Source organism: Oncorhynchus masou, chromosome 29 (genome assembly GCF_036934945.1).
Source record: "Oncorhynchus masou masou isolate Uvic2021 chromosome 29, UVic_Omas_1.1, whole genome shotgun sequence".
In the NCBI taxonomy this organism is placed as follows: Eukaryota; Metazoa; Chordata; class Actinopteri; order Salmoniformes; family Salmonidae; genus Oncorhynchus; species Oncorhynchus masou.
Genome location: NC_088240.1, coordinates 75,102,573 through 75,120,906, shown reverse-complemented (window position 1 = coordinate 75,120,906; position 18,334 = coordinate 75,102,573). Strand labels below are relative to the sequence as shown.

The window sequence follows — 18,334 nt, the reverse complement described above, 5'->3', positions numbered from 1 at the left end:
TCGGCTACATCTGCATAACGAGGAAGTATAAAACAAATTGCAACTAAGGACTATTTTTGGTCTAGTGGTCAAGGACAACGAGATACAGTGCCCAGCCTTACATAATTAGAAAGAAGCGATTATCTTGAAAAAATGGTGTCCTACTTTCTTTTTTTTAATCGAAATATACACATAGAGATATTTGGCGAAATATATATACATACCTCTATTTCCCAAAACAATGGCAGTCTGAAAGTTCCAAGAAAAGACGTTTATTTAACCAGTTTAACATTTATCTACTACCATTTGCCTTTTTGTGTTTAACATTTTGTGGTTTGTAATCTAGCGGTTAATTAAGTTCTTGGTGACAGGAGGCAGTATTTTCACATCCGGATTAATTGCATGCCCAAATTCAACTGCCAGTTACTCATTCCCAGAAGATAAGATATGCATATTATTAGTAGATTTGGATAGGAAACACTCTGAAGTTTCTAATACTGTTTGAATCGTGTCTGTGAATATAACAAAACTTATTTAGCAGGCGAAACCCTGAGGAAAAAACATTCAGATCTTTTTTTTATGTCATTCTTTTTTCAATGGGATTTCATTGTGAATCCAGATTTCTAAGGGACCTTCTTGCAGTTCCTACAGCTTCCACTGGATGTCACCAGTCTTTAGAAATTGGTTGAGGTTTATCCTTTGTGTAATGAAGAAGTAGCCCTGTTAAAAATGAGGGTAACTTCAAGTGTACTGTTTGTTAGAGGCGCGTGACCAGAAAGGTAGCGTCAGTTTGTTTTCTTCCTGTATTGAACACAGATCATCCCGTCTTCAATTTTATTGATTCTTTACTTTAAAAACTACCTCAAGTTGTATTACAAAAGTAGTTTGAAATGTTTTGGCAATGTTTACAGGTAACTTTTGAGATATTTTGTAGTCACGTTGCGCAAGTTGGAACCGGTGTTTTTCTGGATCAAACGCGCCAAATAAATGGACATTTTAGATATATATCTACGGAATTCATCAAACAAAAGGACCATTTTTGATGTTTATGGGACATATTGTAGTGCCAACAAAAGAAGCTCATCAAAGTTAAGGCAAGATTTATTTTTTTATTTCTGCGTTTTGTGTCGCGCCTGCAGGGTTGAAATATGTTTTCTCTCTTTTGTTTACGGAGGTGCTATCCTCAGATAATAGCATCGTTTACTTTCGCTGAAAAGCCATTTTGAAATCTGACATGTTGGCTGGATTCACAACACGTGTAGCTTTAATTTGGTATCTTACATGTGTGATTTCATGAAAGTTAGATTTTTATAGTAATTTATTTGAATTTGGCGCTCTGCATTTTCTCTGACTTTTGGCCAGGTGGGACACTAGCATCCCACATATCCCAGAGAGGTTAAGAGTGTTGGGCAGTAACCTCAAGGTGGTTAGTTCGAGTCCCCGAACAGACTAGGTGAAAAATCTGTCAATGTACCCTTGAGCAAGGAACTTAACCTTAGTCGCTCTGGATAAGAGCGTCTGCTAAATAACTAAAATGTAAACTGGGCCTCTATGTGAAAGCGTGGCAATAATTTATTTACTTTTCATTATTCACAGATCCACTCCTCTGATGGCAGGCAGGCAGCACACTCAAGAAAACGAACTCCTCATCAAAGCAAAGGCTCTTTTGGGGGCTACCAGATATATTCTTTTAAAAAAGCACATTTTTAGTGTCTCCAGTGTCTGTGTTTATATGTTAAGGGGGTGTTACTTTTACAGACTATGTCACCCATCTATATAAATTGTTTTTTAAAATGTAAATTAATGAACCAGATGTATGGTGTTTGTCCGTTTGTTTGTTATGGTTTTAATGGTTATAAGTGATAAAATTAACAAGAAAATGTTATATTTCGCAATCTTGAGTATTTACTACTTTAGTAAGGATATACAATTTATTCAGTACTACTGCAGTTGCTAAATAATTCAAATAAATGGCAGCATAAGATCACAAATGAAATGTCAGAAGATTAGTTCTCCCCCTGGATACACCACTCCTGGGGAGGTGCTGAAGATGGCGGCGACTGCAGACGAGATTTTAGCTTGCTCTGAGTAACCTTGCTCTGAGTAACCTTACATTTAAGTAAGATTGAGAGGGATAAAAGTTAACAGAACTTGGCTTATAGTAAACACAATAGAGAACAACGCTTAGTTTACCGCTAATTTGATCTGAAACTTTGAGAAATGGAATCAAATCAAATCAAATTTATTTATATAGCCCTTCATACATCAGCTGATATCTCAAAGTGCTGTACAGAAACCCAGCCTAAAACCTCAAACAGCAAGCAATGCAGGTGTAGAAGCACGGTGGTTAGGAAAAACTCCCTAGAAAGGCCAAAACCTAGGAAGAAACCTAGAGAGGAACCAGGCTATGTGGGGTGGCCAGTCCTCTTCTGGCTGTGCCGGGTAGAGATTATAACAGAACATGGCCAAGATGTTCAAATGTTCATAAATGACCAGCATGGTCGAATAATAATAAGGTAGAACAGTTGAAACTGGAGCAGCAGCACGGCCAGGTGGACTGGGGACAGCAAGGAGTCATGATGTCAGGTAGTCCTGGGGCATGGTCCTAGGGCTCAGGTCCTCCGAGAGAGAGAAAGAAAGAGAATTAGAGAGAGCATATGTGGGGTGGCCAGTCCTCTTCCGGCTGTGCCGGGTGGAGATTATAACAGAACATGGCCAAGATGTTCAAATGTTCATAAATGACCAGCATGGTCGAATAATAATAATAAGGTACAACAGTTGAAACTGGAGCAGCAGCACAGCCAGGTGGACTGGGGACAGCAAGGAGTCATCATGTCAGGTAGTCCTGGGGCATGGTCCTAGGGCTCAGGTCCTCCGAGAGAGAGAAGGAGAGAATTAGAGAACGCACACTTAGATTCACACAGGACACCGAATTGGACAGGAGAAGTACTCCAGATATAACAAACTGACCCCAGCCCCCCGACACATAAACTACTGCAGCATAAATACTGGAGGCTGAGACAGGAGGGGTCAGGAGACACTGTGGCCCCATCCGAGGACACCCCCGGACAGGGCCAAACAGGAAGGATATAACCCCACCCACTTTGCCAAAGCACAGCCCCCACACCACTAGAGGGATATCTTCAACCACCAACTTACCATCCTGAGACAAAGCTGAGTATAGCCCGCAAAGATCTCCGCCATGGCACAACCCAAGGGGGGGTGCCAACCCAGATAGGATGACCACATCAGTGAATCAACCCACTCAGGTGACGCACCCCCTCCAGGGACGGCATGAGAGAGCCCCAGTAAGCCAGTGACTCAGCCCCTGTAATAGGGTTAGAGGCAGAGAATCCCAGTGGAAAGAGGGGAACCGGCCAGGCAGAGACAGCAAGGAAGAAAGAAATGTGCGAAAGAGCAAAGGGAGGAGAAGGCAGTTGCTAGCTGAGCACTCATACATTGGAGAAAAACTGCCACCTGACTCCTCAGGAGAAGAAATGGAGGAATCTGGACATTCGGTTGATTCTGAAAATCAAGTCAATAGTCCCACACCAAAAAAAACAGAATGAAATGTCTTTGCGCGAACTACAGGTCAACATAATCGATGCTGTCTCTGCAAAGATAAACGAAAGAGCCGATGGTCTGTAGAAAATGATACGCGAAAACATCAAATCGTTGACCTCGAGGCCTCTCTGAGTCATGCATACAAGAGTATCGAATAGCTTATTAAACTTGCAAACACTGCTAGTTCCGAGAAAAGAACTGCACAGGAGAAGACCATCGCAGACATGCAAGAGCGCTTATCGGAAGCAGAGCGATACCGGAGAAGGTGGGGGCTACGGCTTTACAGTGTCCCCGAGAACCAGGATGAGAATGTGACTTCCCCGATGGATATGGCTGTGGATGTCGCTCATCATATTGGGAAGAAGCAAGATGCTATCGCCAGCCGCTCGATCATCATCATCCAGTTTGCTTTTCGCACAGCGAGAGATGCAGTTTGGAAGAAAGCAAAGGAAAGTACCTTTCAGAAAGAGAGAGAATTTAGATTCGGTGAGGACTTGACTGCAGCAGACAAGGCAGCAAAGGCAAAATTGTGGCCTCTTGTACAACAGGTCCGAAATCAAGGAAAGGGTGGATACTACAGGGAAATCAGAGACTTTTTCGCAGACGGAGATATATACGACCGGGGTGATTTGTTCTGTTGGTAGGTTTACCAGGTAGCTCCTTCCCCACTGCAAACTGAACGTTCTAGTTTTGAATTATGGTGTTACTGTTCACAAGTTAAGACTTTTGTTAATACATATGAAGCAACTTTTTATGGAGAGGGTAGAGTTGAGATAGCATAGGATTTTTCTTTTTATTCTGTAGATATGGACTTGAAGTTTATGTCAATCAATGCCAGGGGGATACGAAACCTGTTGAAGAGAATATTTTTGTTGTTGTAAGGATTGCAAGGCAGATCTTGTATTCGTTCAAGAAACACATTCATGCAAAGAGGACTATAATTATTGGAAAAATCAGTGGGGCAATGTCATTTCTTTGGCCCACGGGACTAATCATTCAGCTGCGGTTGCAATTTTAGCACACAATTTCAATGGGACATTTTTATTTACTCCAATGGACATTTGCTAGTAGCGGTCATCAACCACATGGATAGATTATTTGTGTTGTGTAATGTATATGGCTACTGTTCTAGTCCTCCAAATAACTTACTTCTAGAGGAAATTGAAGAAATTCTTAAAAGTCTTCTGAGAAAATATCAATCCAGTCAGATTATAGTTGGTGGAGATTTTAATATGGTTTATTCTAATGAGACTGATAGATTTCCCCATAGGCCTAACATTGGTGTGAACAAGTTGGTGAATTTCGGCCAAAGGCTGTACTTAATTGACATATGGAGAGTTAAAAACCCTGGAGAAAAACAATACACATGGAGTAATCAATAATTGATTTGTGGGTGATAACCTCTAGTCTTGAGCCCAACACAAGTGGTAAAAATACTGCCTGCAGTCCTGTCGGATCATAAAGTCATATGGACGACTGTAAGAATATGCAGTAATGATTGTAAGAAATACTCTGGTGGTTATTGGAAATTAAATAACTCATTGTTATTGCATGATGATTTAAAAAATGTGATTAAGAATCTAATTTTTGTTTACTGGAGTTTAGCTACATTTAATGCAGAATATGGGAAATATTGGGAAATGCTGAAATTTAAAATCCGCTCTGCCTGCATTACTTATGAAAAACGGCTTGCTTTAAGGAGATGTGAGGTAGCTGAACTCATTGAACTCATGCGTTGCTCCTTCCGGTATGAAACTACAAAGGTGAATGACCCTCTTTACGCTGGAGTTTACTACATTGGTTGGTCTTCCAACACATAAACATTACATATTGCCGTTTACCTCAGCTCATTGGCTATCTAACCAGCTAGATTTCAAGACGATCAGTGGTCATTGAGTTAAAATACAGTCAATCAACGAAACAGCGGGCAAATCATTGGTGCACAATGATGTCATTACTTGTTGTCTTCAAATCGGTTTCTTTCAGTCAATACGTCCCGCGAAATGACCCATCAGGTTTGGTTGTGTTACAAACAAACCAATTGATTGCAATGAAACCAAACATGACTGGAAAAGTCACGTTTTGCGTGTGTATTTACCTCGAGTGTGTCGTCGAAAATGGAACGAGACGGAATTCATGACACAAGAAGTTCACAAAATGTTTCATGTTTTAGGCTATAAAAATGGATTTTATCAAACAGTAGACCATTCATTGTGTAACAATGAGCATTGGGATTGCAAACAGAGGAAGATCGTCAAAGGTAAACGATTTATTTTATTGCAGTTTGTGATTTTGTTACGCCTGTGCTGGTTGAAATAGTTGTTTTTTATGGGCCTCTATCCTCAGATAATCACATCGGATTCTTTCGCAGTAAATCCTTTTTTAAATCTGACAACGCAGTTGGATTAACAAGATTCTAGGCTTTCGAAACATGTGAGACACTTGTATTTTCATGAATGTTTAATATGACTATTTATGTAGCGATCACCGTATGTTGTCGAATTTCATCCCGCTACAGGGTTCCGTGCGCAGAGAAGTTAAGGAGGCTACCTGTCTCTCTGAAGCAAGGGGTTATTACTCTTATACCTAAACCGCACAAGGATCTCTTAAATATTCATAATTGGCATCCAATCACACTCCTAAATAACAACTACAATATTATAGCCTTAATCTTTGCATAAAGGTTAAAGTCTTGCTTGAATGATCTGATTGTCAATCAGGGTTTAATGAAAGGGCGCCATATATCTAATAATCTGAGGCTAGTGTTAGACTTGGTTGAGTATTGTGATCTATAGTATGACTTCCCTGTTATCCTATTGTTGGATTTTCAGAAAGCATTTGATACAGTAAGTCAATTTAATCTTTGATTGTCTTAAGCATTTGAAATTTGGTCATTTTTGGTTGGTGCTATTAGAACTCTGTATAATGGTGGCAATAGCTGTATCAAACTCTGTCATGGAACATCCTCAAGATTTAACATTTACAAAGGAATACAAGGTTGTCCAATTTCACCTTTTTTTATTTTTGTTAGTATCTCAAATTCTGAAATTAGTTCATTAGTTCATAAAAGTCCATTTGAAGGCATTACATTCCAGGCCAGAGAGATCAAGATATCCCAACTGGTGGATAACTGGTGGATGACACCTCACTTTTTTCTTTAAATGTGTCACAAACTAGATTCGCATTGGATATCGTGAAGCAGTTCTCCTAAATCTCAGGTTTGGCCTTAAATCTTTCCAAACGTGAGATGTTTGTTTTGAAAGGAGCTGTCAATCCAGCAGGTTGTAACATCTCTGAAAAAGATACTGTAACCTACTTCGGTGTAAAGATCACCAAAAATCTTAAGGCTGTGAATGATCTTAATTTGAACCTTGTACCTGAATCTGTCAAAACAAAATTATTCTCATGGTTTGGGAGGGATTTAAGTCTTCAAGGAAGGGTGCTTTTATCCTGAGAGGCTATCTATTGACATTCCCAAATCCTCTTGCTGTACCTTAGATAGGCTATTGTACAACTTCATATGGAAAAACAAGCCACATAAGATAAAAAGCGATGTTATCACCAACAGGGTTTGTGTTAGACGTCACTCTCTTCAATCAGATATCAAAGGTCAACTGGATTAAAAGGTACATAAGAAAATCCTCAATTTCTGGAATATTAAACCTCATTTTGTTTTTCAGAAGTTCGGAGGGCTTAAAACCTCTTATTGCTGCGATCCCCGTACAGGGATCAACATCGGGGGACATTTCAGAGTGACAACTAAAAATACAACGTTGTAACATTAAACATTCTTGAAAATGCAAGTGTCTTACATCCTTCAAAAGATTAGAATCTTGGTAATCAAACTACATTTTCCGATTTAAAATAGCTATTACAGAGAAGAAATACCATGCTTGTGTTTGAGAAGAGCGATCAACAACAAAAAAAAACATTTTCCGCCATGACAGTATTGACACATTCACATCTGAAGGTAAAATTACGACTTACATTCTGATATCTTGCTCTTATTTCTCTTCCTGAGGGTCTCAGTGATCAAATGAAGTGCCGTTTTCTTTGATAAAATCCATTTTTATAGCCTAAAACGAAACATTTTGTAAACCGTTTGTGTCTTGAATTCCATCTCTATCAACTTTTTACGGAGCATTCAACATAATTATACACACTAAACAGTCGTTGATCTAGTCATAGTTGGTTTCAGTGCAAACCTCTGGATGTTTGCAACACAGCCAAACTTGATTGTTTTTTTTGCGGGGAGTATTGACCGAAGTGAACTGATTTGAAGACAACGAGCAATGACTTCATTGCGCACCAATAATATCAGCGAAGCTTCATTGATTGACTGTATTTCTGCCCAATGACCACTGATCTTCTTGAAATCTAGCTGGGTAGATAGCCAGTGAGCTGAGGTAAACACCAGTATGTGATGGTTATGGGTTGGGCCACCATCCCTTGTTTGTAAACGCACGCGTAACGAACTTCATTCTCGCCTTGACCATCAGAGTTGTTGCAGTCACGCTTGTTACGCACAGTAGTGTTTTGGAAAGTAGTATTTTGGAAAGTTTTTTTTCAACGATTTTATTGAAGACATCATGTCGAATAAATCAGGAAAAGCAAAGTCTAAGTATACAGATTTGCACCAAATTATAGAAGAGATTGATCGGGAAAGTAAGACAGATTTTTTGTTTGAGGAATCTTTGAGTGTTATGATTCAAGCATCGAGGAGCTGTTTCTGCAGGGACAGGACGTACTTCTGGACGGGTAGACGCTAATGCCATTTTACGAAATATAAATATTTTTTTTTTTTTGCTAAAATATAATTTTTTTGCAATTTGAAATGAAATATGTGATGAAATGTGTAAAGTACACATTGGCTATAGTGTGTGTGTATGTATGTGTATGTATGTGTACGACCCATAAGCAGTGTGTATGTGTATTGTTTGTTTGTGTGTGTGTGTATGTATATGTATGTGTATATATATATATATATATATATATATATATATTCCATGTCAGATATATATTTTCCCTGTTTTATTCAAATGGAATGGAGTAGAACAGCAATCACACACATGGCCACTGCGCCTGCTACATTGGGTGCTGTTGTGGGAGGGCAGGCCCACAACAATGGCCGGAGTTGAATGGAACAGCACTTCACCTCAGTGACTGTTCCCTCTGCTCAATACAATACATATGTTTATTTTATGTGATGATAAAATGCTAATACAATACAAATGTTTTTTAAATGTTTTTTTCACAGTGATAGCGACTCTGACTGGGAGCCCCGGTGCCAAGCTGCCCGCTCTACCTCTGCCCCCTCTACTCCTGCCTCCAGTGGTGTTCATATGCCACAGTTCATTACTGCAGGCATGACTGTGCCTCAGGGCCAAAAGGGCACAGCATGGAGGCGTTGTTGTGTTCTGTGTCGCATGAAGTCCCCATCACCTGCACCACATGTTCAGTTTGCTTCTGCTTTACATCAGAAAGAGACTGCTATGGGACATGGCACAGGCAGCAAAATATTGTGTAGAGGACTTCCAAACGGTCTACCCCTGTTTTTTTAAATAATATTTTTAAAAACATTTTTTTTTTTTTGGTGTGTTAGAATTGATATGTTGTACATAGTTATTTGCACTGTTGTATATAGTTAGGTCATTTCACCAATTCGGCCACTTGGGTACATTTGGGCAACTTTTGTGTGGGACACCTGGGTGACTTTATGCTAAATGTCATGTAGCTCATCCATTCCTGAAGTTCAGTCCTGAAGTTCAGTCTGAAAATCAGTCTGAAACTTTGCACACCATCACCCAGGCGAACAGTTAGCTTATTGTTAATAATACATTACTTGAGGTAAGCCTATGTATTTAACCTGGTCATGTCTGATTGCTAACAATAGCGAAGCAGGCATTGTGACGTGTACAATGGACAGGGAATAGAACGTTCGGAAGACGAGTTGGTGCTCAATAGAACTAATAGGAACTGGCAGGGTGAAAAAATTCCCTAAAATAAAACCTGTTTTTTTGTGATTACTACAAAACTACCGCAAGTAGTTGAGACAGATGGTAATATTATGAAACTGGGCTCTACCGTGGATGCAATGAACTACTTATCAGAAAAAAAGCATTAAAAATGTAATGTGTCCAGCCTACCTGGAGTAAACAAATAACGTCCTATTCTCCCTCAGATGTGCGGTCCTGAAACGATTAGCTAGCTAAACTAGCTAGTTACTGTTAGGGTTCGAATCTGGTATCAGAACAAGTTATAACACTGAGTCACTGATTGTACTCTATGTACTTTTATTAGCTAAGCAATAAATGGCACATGCAACTTTCCTATATACGGGCTCACTTTAATACCACGCAGGGCAGATCAGGGAACTGACAGGATGTAAGAAAACAGCTGTTCATATACTGCAATAGACATAGTTTCAACCCGTCTGTTTGTTGGCCTATCACAGTAGAGGCTGAGCGTGGTTTATACTTGCTCAGCTTATCGCAGGCGCTCAGGCTGGTCCCCGCCTCTTGGCGCTTCTTGGAGTCCACCCTCTGTCGATGTATAGATTCTCACTCTTCTGGTATCACCCCCTAGTTATAACAGTTGCTCAGTTCCTGCTATTGTGTTGTTCAGTATTTTTCCATCTCAGTAAACCTCGTGATGACCACCCCTCCCTGTACCTAATTAACCACAACTTTGTAAGATACAGCAAGTCACACCATGTGCTCAATATTGTCACATACAAACACAAGCACATACAAACACAAGGACAAAGCATCTGCTGGGCTGTTATCTACAGTTTTGCAACATGCAGCAGTCTCAGCATGTTGCTCAGTTCTTGTCACACACACAAACAGGCAAGTAGATGTAGCAAGCAGTTGTTTAATCTCATGATGATGCTCAAGTGCACAAATGCAGATACTTCACACAGCCAACATCAGATAATATTTAATCATATATATGGTAATAGCTATAATGTAAAACACAGAATTCCACATTACTCTATTTCTGACACATGCATAATTGGATTTATGGCGCTACAGTGTTAGCTGAGAAATATATAATAGTGTATATATCACGCTAGCTACTAACGTTATTTCTCTCTTTTTGCCCATGTGAAATTAAAACATGTTTTAAGAGAAGAGTAACCGGTTAGCTATTAACCTCACTCAATTATATTTTACCAATAGTCTCCAGTATTGATTCGCAAAATGACAACTGTTAACTAGTCGTCAGTTTCTTGCATGTGCGGAGCCCAGCTAATTTAACATTATTGATTTAGATAACTTACCGTTACTGTTCCTCAGCATGTTTTAACGGAAAACAGCTAGCCAAACAGTTAATGCCCACTACAAAACGTTTTAATATCTATTTTATATGTAGAAAATTAAACTATATATTTATAACTTACTTTTCTATCTCGGTGGCGTTATAAAAGTCTCAACAACGAATCTTTACTTAACGCTCGCTACATTAAAACAAGCGTTGAAGTCTCCAAATCACCTCCAGTCCAACGTCTGCATCTCATTTTAAACCTAATTTAAATATGATGACGATCTATTTTATTGATCTATTTTATTGACGTTACTAAGCCATCTGACAGACCAATAAACGCGACTTTGAAAAACCCATCTCGACACTTGATCCCACCTACTCCGCTCACTTGCCTCCCATTGGAAACGGCAGGATATTACATTTACATTTAAGTCATTTAGCAGACGCTCTTATCCAGAGCGACTTACAAATTGGATATGGTCTATATCTTAGTATCTTGGTAGAACATCATTGGTTGTGTACCATATTAGTGAGTGTCGTGTGGTAGGGTATTTATTTATTACATTTTTCAAGCAAAGTATAAGGGAATTGTACTCCAGTCTGGTAGGTTGCTGTAATGCAACAAATTGGATAACAACCGTCGTTAAAACCTCAGAACTTTCTTCTGCGCGCGCGCCATACACACACCCATTCAATTGAGGAAGGAAGGCAGGTTAAAGTCGAAACTGCAGTCAACGGCTCTACAAAAGCACATTTTACCTGTTTACAAACTAAAGTTTGTGTTGGGGTCAACAAATCTAGAAAGAATACAGGTAAACCGTCAACCAGAAAGGAAGAGTGTCTCTGGACAACTGTCAGCGTATAAAAATGATAATTTTGAAGAAAGCGAAAGTAAAAACTTGACACGTTTTCTGAAGGGGCCTGCAGATTCGACAGCGACGCGTTTTCTGAAGGGGCCTGCAGATTCGACAGCGACACCATGGCTGAATGTGGTTGGGATGAGGAAATGTCAGAGGTTCCATCCCTCCTTCAGGAGGACCTGACCTGTCCGGTCTGTAAAGATCTCTACCGGGGCCCGTTCTTCTTTCTTGCAGCCACAGCTTCTGCAAGGAGTGTTTGGAGAAATGCTGGAAGGGGCCAGGGCAGAACTGTCCCGTGTGCAGGAAGAGCTGTGACGGCGAGCAGCCAATATCCAACCGGGCGCTGATGGATGCGACAGAGTCGTTTCAGAAGGAAAAGCGTTGGCGGGGACCGAATGCAATCAGTAACGTGCCTCTTTGTAACCTGCATCGTTTGGCGTTTCAACTTTACTGCGTAAAGGACGAGGAGCCCGTGTGCGTCGACTGTGTCCCTCTACATCGGGCTCACGAGCTGCTGTCGCTCAACGAGGGGACGCGGTTGTGTCAGGTGAGATTGAGGAGATTAGATTACCTGGGCCGGGTTTCCCAGGTGAGGAGTTTGTTCTGGTGAAAAGTGGTTGCATTCGTTCTGGAACCGGTTTGACTCCCTGGCTTGAGCCAGATGCCCCGCTTTTGCCGACGGCTAAATCGGCTCAAAACAAAAGTGGCAGGTTAAGCATGTGGAGTATTAATATGATGCAGTGTTTTGACATGCAAAGTGATTGCTTTTAATAAAATAAAAAAACATTTTTCTGCCTTCCCAATTAAAACTGTATGTTTCTGAACGATGCACCATGCTGCCTTGTTGACATGACCAAGCGCTGCAGATTACTGTTCAGTTGAGAAGGGCACTCCTCCCTCACCGCTTTTGCACTTTATAGGTGGTTTGAAGTCAGATATACAAATGTGATTTCTGGCCTTGCGACTTGTCTGAACTGCTGTGGCTAGCCAAAAAGTTGGATCATGTTATACTTTGAGGCTTTAAGTGTTCTTACACTGATTTTGAACATTCAAAGCAACTAGAAAACGTCCATGGCCTTTTTCTTCAAGATGTTTTTGGCGGACTACATCCAAAAGGTGTATTGTCACCACCTACTGGGTGGGGAAGAACTGAAATAAAATAACGTTAATAATAATAACACAAAATAAAACATTCATATTATTCTAAAAAAAAAAAAATCAATGTACTCAGATCCCTACACGGGTTCTGGGGCCTGAGAGTGGGAAGAATTTCAGACATTCCCTGGAATGTTTCAGATGTGAAATCCTGGAGTTCTAAGAACCTTAGCTGCTTTCACAATGATTTCCAGTTTCTTTTTTTTCTTGTTTTGTTTGTCCTGTACAATTAATCACGAGCGCAATGAACGCAACAAAAATCAACATTCTCCACAATTAGTATTTCAGGATCTTTCAACTGACTGACATCCAGACTGTTGGGCATACACTGCCATAGCTTCATCGTCTCTACTCGCTGCGTCAACAATTTTCACTGACTGCATAAGAGACCTTCTCAACAACCCTGATCCTTTCTACTTCAACCTACTTCACCGTGCGGGTTAAGCGACGTGAATCAACTGTTCCTGGCATGTTCATCTTAGTTAGTTGACTTTAGATCAAACCTAGGGCCTGGAGTCCTGACAAGGAAAGCCTCTAGAGGAAACTATAATTCCAGCCTATAGATGAGTAATGTTGTATGAGATATGAATGACGAGAGGCATGTCAGTATCATTACAAAATGTCACTCTTCCTGCAACCTCTCTCGTACCCAGAGCCAGGCCGAGCAGGCAGAGAAGCAGATCAAGGCAGAGTTTGAGAGGCTCCGTCAGGTGCTGTGTGTAGAGGAGGCTGAAGGCCCTGGCAGATGAGGAGGAGGACAAGCGATCCGCTATGGAGGAAAGGATCAGCTCCTTGACCAGTGACATCGCTGCCCTCACTAAGCTGGTCCAAACAGTAAAGAGGGAGATGGGGGCGGAGGATTTCACCTTCTTGCAGGTAAGCAGGAGGGTTCTCCCTCATGGGGGGGGGGGGGGGTCGCATGACAGTGAGACCTTTTTGAATGCATGCATTTGTCGATCTTATTCACAATGAACTAATGGGTTCAATTGTGTTGTTTTTCAGAACTTCCAAGCCTTAAAGAAAAGGTAAGTACAGTAACATCCTATCAGTTGCCCAACAGTTTGGGTACCCTCCCTCTAATATCATGGTCATCTTCTATGATGTCATGTTTTCACAGAGCCCAGTGGCCTCGTGAAGACCCCCAGAATCCCTCAGATGTTCTCCTGAACATGGCCAAACACGTGGGCTCTCTGGGCTACAGCATTTGGAAGAGCATGCAGGCTTACATCACATGCAGTGAGTACATGTACTGAAGGGTTAGGGTTCTAACTTGTTACATAAGTTATGACACACAATAAAATGAGTGTGGATGGCTATATAACGTAAGGGATCAATGTTTTGAATGAAGGAGGAAACACTTTGAGCAACAGTTACGCTTCAATCATAATGTGTTGTAACACGTCTCCCTCTCTCTCCAGTCTCAGTGGTGATAGACCCTAACACGGCCTCTCCCTAGCTTTCCATGTCCCCAGACCTGGCCAGCGTACGGGACAGCCCAGAGCGCCAGTCTCTCCCGGACAACCCTGATCGCTTCGACCCCTGTGTCTTTGTCCTTGGAGCTGAGGGCTTCCGCTCCGGCAAGCACCGCTGGGAGGTCCATGTGGGAGACAACCCGAAGTGGATCCTGGGAATCTGTAAGGAGTCTGTGGCTCGCAAGAGGAAGTTCACCGTGTCCACAGACAGGGGCGTGTGGACCATCGGTCTGAGCAAAGGGGTGTACAATGCCCTGACTGGCGAACGCACAGTGCTGGTCGTGGAGAGTCGGCCAGAGAGGATCCGGGTAAAGCTAAACATGGATAAGGGGGAGGTGTCATTTTGGGATGCAGGCAACAGAGGGAAGCACCTGTGCACCTTCAAACACAAGTTTACAGAGAGAGTGTTCCCCATATTTGGTCCTGGGCTCCACACCACCCCGATGGAGGTTAAGCCGGCCAAGGTGGCCATTCATACTGCGTGACAGGGCAGTGTGACAGTCACTACAGCTTGCTAAGTGTCTAGTTCAATAGCCGATGGGCAGTAGTAGTACTCGCTTGGATAGAGGTCACATGTTATGGTCAGAAGGTAGCCTAATACGTGCACTTGAATAGATGGGGCATTCCACTGTTTAAGCTGTCAGGCTGGTGTGGTTGTATTCTAGTAGTTTTACTGTGGCTATAGGTTTGTGTTGAGGTTTGGATCAAGGCTTTTTGTATGGTCACAATCATCTTTGAAAATGTGCCATAGCAGTATTCATATGCTTTCCATAGGATGTACAGTATGCAGGCATTTATTACATGAGGGATTTTTTTGACACTGATTTTCTTTAACTGGTATGTTTACATTGCTGAGCGATTATACATAAATATTTTCTAGGACTAGAGGGAATCCGGGGGTAAGAATGTATTTTCTGTCAAATTTTGCTGCGTTCTGAGATTTATTGATATTTTTGCTGATTATGTGAAATTATGTGAAAAAAAAATAATCAAATGTTATGTCACATGCGCCGAATACAACTGGTGTATATTTTACCGTGAAATGCTTGCTTGCCAGCCCTACCCAACAATGCAGAGTTTAAAAATCAAAATAAAATGGTTAAACAAGGAATAAATATATACAGAGTACCAGATCAATGTGCACGGGTACGAAGTATTTGAGGTCAATATGTACATGAAGGCAGGGTAAAGTGACTGGGCATCAGGATAGATAATAAGAATAAAATAAAGAACAGAGCAGCAACAGTAAATACGTGTAAAAGTGTGTGTGTTGTCGGTCTGTGTGTGTGCATATGTAGTGAATGTGTGGGAGTGTCAATGTAGTGTGTTTGTGTGAAAAATATATACACTGCTCAAAAAAATAAAGGGAACACTTAAACAACACAATGTAACTTCAAGTCAATCACACTTCTGTGAAATCAAACTGTCCACTTAGGAAGCAACACTGATTGACAATACATGTCACATGCTGTTGTGCAAATGGAATAGACACCAGGTGGAAATAATAGGCAATTAGTAAGACACCCCCAATAAAGGAGTGGTTCTGCAGGTGGTGACCACAGACCACTTCTCAGTTCCTTTGCTTCCTGGCTGATGTTTTGGTCACTTTTGAATGCTGGCGGTGCTTTCACTCTAGTGGTAGCATGAGACAGAGTCTACAACCCACACAAGTGGCTCAGGTAGTGCAGCTCATCTAGGATGGCACCTCAATGCGAGCTGTGGCAAGAAGGTTTGCTGTGTCTGTCAGCGTAGTGTCCAGAGCATGGAGGCGCTACCAGGAGACAGGCCAGTACATCAAGAGACGTGGAGGAGGCCGTAGGAGGGCAACAACCCAGCAGCAGGACCGCTACCTCCGCCTTTGTGCAAGGAGGAGCACTGCCAGAGCCCTACAAAATGACCTCCAGCAGGCCACAAATGTGCATGTGTCTGCTCAAACGGTCAGAAACAGACTCCATGAGGGTGATATGAGGGCCCGACGTCCACAGGTGGGGGTTGTGCTTACAGCCCAACACCGTGCAGGACGTTTGGCATTTGCCAGAGAACACCAAGATTGGCAAATTCGCCACTGGCGCCCTGTGCTCTTCACAGATGAAATCAGGTTCACACTGAGCACATGTGACAGACGTGACAGAGTCTGGAGACGCCGTGGAGAACGTTCTGCTGCCTGCACCATCCTCCAGCATGACCGGTTTGGCGGTGGGTCAGTCATGGTGTGGGGTGGCATTTCTTTGGGGGGCCGCACAGCTCTCCATGTGCTCGCCAGAGGTAGCCTGACTGCCATTAGGTACCGAGATGAGATCCTCAGACCCCTTGTGAGACCATATGCTGGTGCGGTTGGCCCTGGGTTCCTCCTAATGCAAGACAATGCTAGACCTCATGTGGCTGGAGTGTGTCAGCAGTTCCTGCAAGAGGAAGGCATTGATGCTATGGACTGGCCCGCCCGTTCCCCAGACCTGAATCCAATTGAGCACATCTGGGACATCATGTCTCGCTCCATCCACCAACGCCACATTGCACCACAGACTGTCCAGGAGTTGGCGGATGCTTTAGTCCAGGTCTGGGAGGAGATCCCTCAGGAGACCATCCGCCACCTCATCAGGAGCATGCCCAGGCGTTGTAGGGAGGTCATACAGGCACGTGGAGGCCACACGCACTACTGAGCCTCATTTTGACTTGTTTTAAGGACATTACATCAAAGTTGGATCAGCCTGTAGTGTGGTTTTCCACTTTCATTTTGAGTGTGACTCCAAATCCAGACCTCCATGGGTTGATAAATTTGATTTCCATTGATAATTTGTGTGATTTTGTTGTCGGCACATTCAACTATGTAAAGACAAAAGTATTTAATAAGAATATTTCATTCATTCAGATCGAGGATGTGTTATTTTAGTGTTCCCTTTATTTTTTTGAGCAGTGTATAATAATATACAGTGCATTCGGAAAGTATCCAGACCCCTTTTTCCACAATTAGTTACGTTACAGCCTTATTCCAAACTTTATTAAATCATCCCCCCCCCCCCCCCCAATCTACATACAATACCCCATAATGACAAAGAAAAAACAGGTCTGTGGAAATTTTTGAAAAATGTATTAAAAATAAAAAACGATGACATTTACATAAGTATTCAGACCCTTTAGTCAGTACTTTGTTGAAGCACCTTTGGCAGCGATTTCAGCCTCAAGTCTCCTTTCGTATGACGCGACAAGCTTGTATTTGGGGAGTTTCTCCCATTCTTCTCTGCAGATCCTCCCAAGCTCTGGCAGGTTGGATGAGGAGCCGTCGCTGCACAGCTATGTTCAGGTCTCTCCAGAGATGTTCGATCGGGTTCAAGTCCGGGCTCTGGCTGGGCCACTCAAGGACATTGAGACTTGTCCCGAAGCCTCTCCTGCGTTGTCTTGGTTGTGTGCTGTTGGAAAGTGAACCTTCAACCCCAGTCTGAGGTCCTGAGCGCTCTGGAGCAGGTTTTCATGAAGGATCTCGCTGTACTTTGCTCCGTTCATCTTTCCCTCGTACCTGAGTAGTCGCCCAATCCCTTCTGCTGAAAAACATCCCTTTAGAATGATGCTGCCACCACCATGCTTCCCCATAGGGATGGTGCCAGGTTTTCTCCAGATGGGATGCTTGGCATTCAGGCTAAAGACTTCAATCTTAGTTTCTTCAGACCAGAGAATGTTGTTTCTCATGGTTTAAGAGTCCTTTAGGTGCCTTTTGGCCAACTCCAAGCAGGCTATCATGTGCCTTTTACTGAGGAGTGGCTTCCGTCTGGCCACTCTACCATAAAGGCCTGATTGGTGGAGTGCTGCGCAGATGGTTGTCCTTCTGTAAGGTTCTCCCAACTCTGGAGCTCTGTCAGACTGACCATCGGGTTCTTGGTCACCTCCCTGACCAAGGCCCTTCTCCCCCAATTGCTCAGTTTGGCCGGGTGGCCAGCTCTAGGATGAGTCTTGCTGGTTCCAAAATTATTCCATTTAAGAATTGTTGGAACCGGCTAAACTTTAAACATTGAGATATTAAATAAATGATAGAGAAGAAGATGC

The 18,334-nt window shown here is 42.2% G+C and overlaps 1 pseudogene; it reads left to right on the top strand.

The window, feature by feature from the left end:
- The first annotated feature begins 11,220 nt into the window (after positions 1 to 11,220).
- Positions 11,221 to 16,016, top strand: LOC135520540 (zinc-binding protein A33-like; annotated as a pseudogene).
- The last annotated feature ends 2,318 nt before the right edge of the window (positions 16,017 to 18,334 follow it).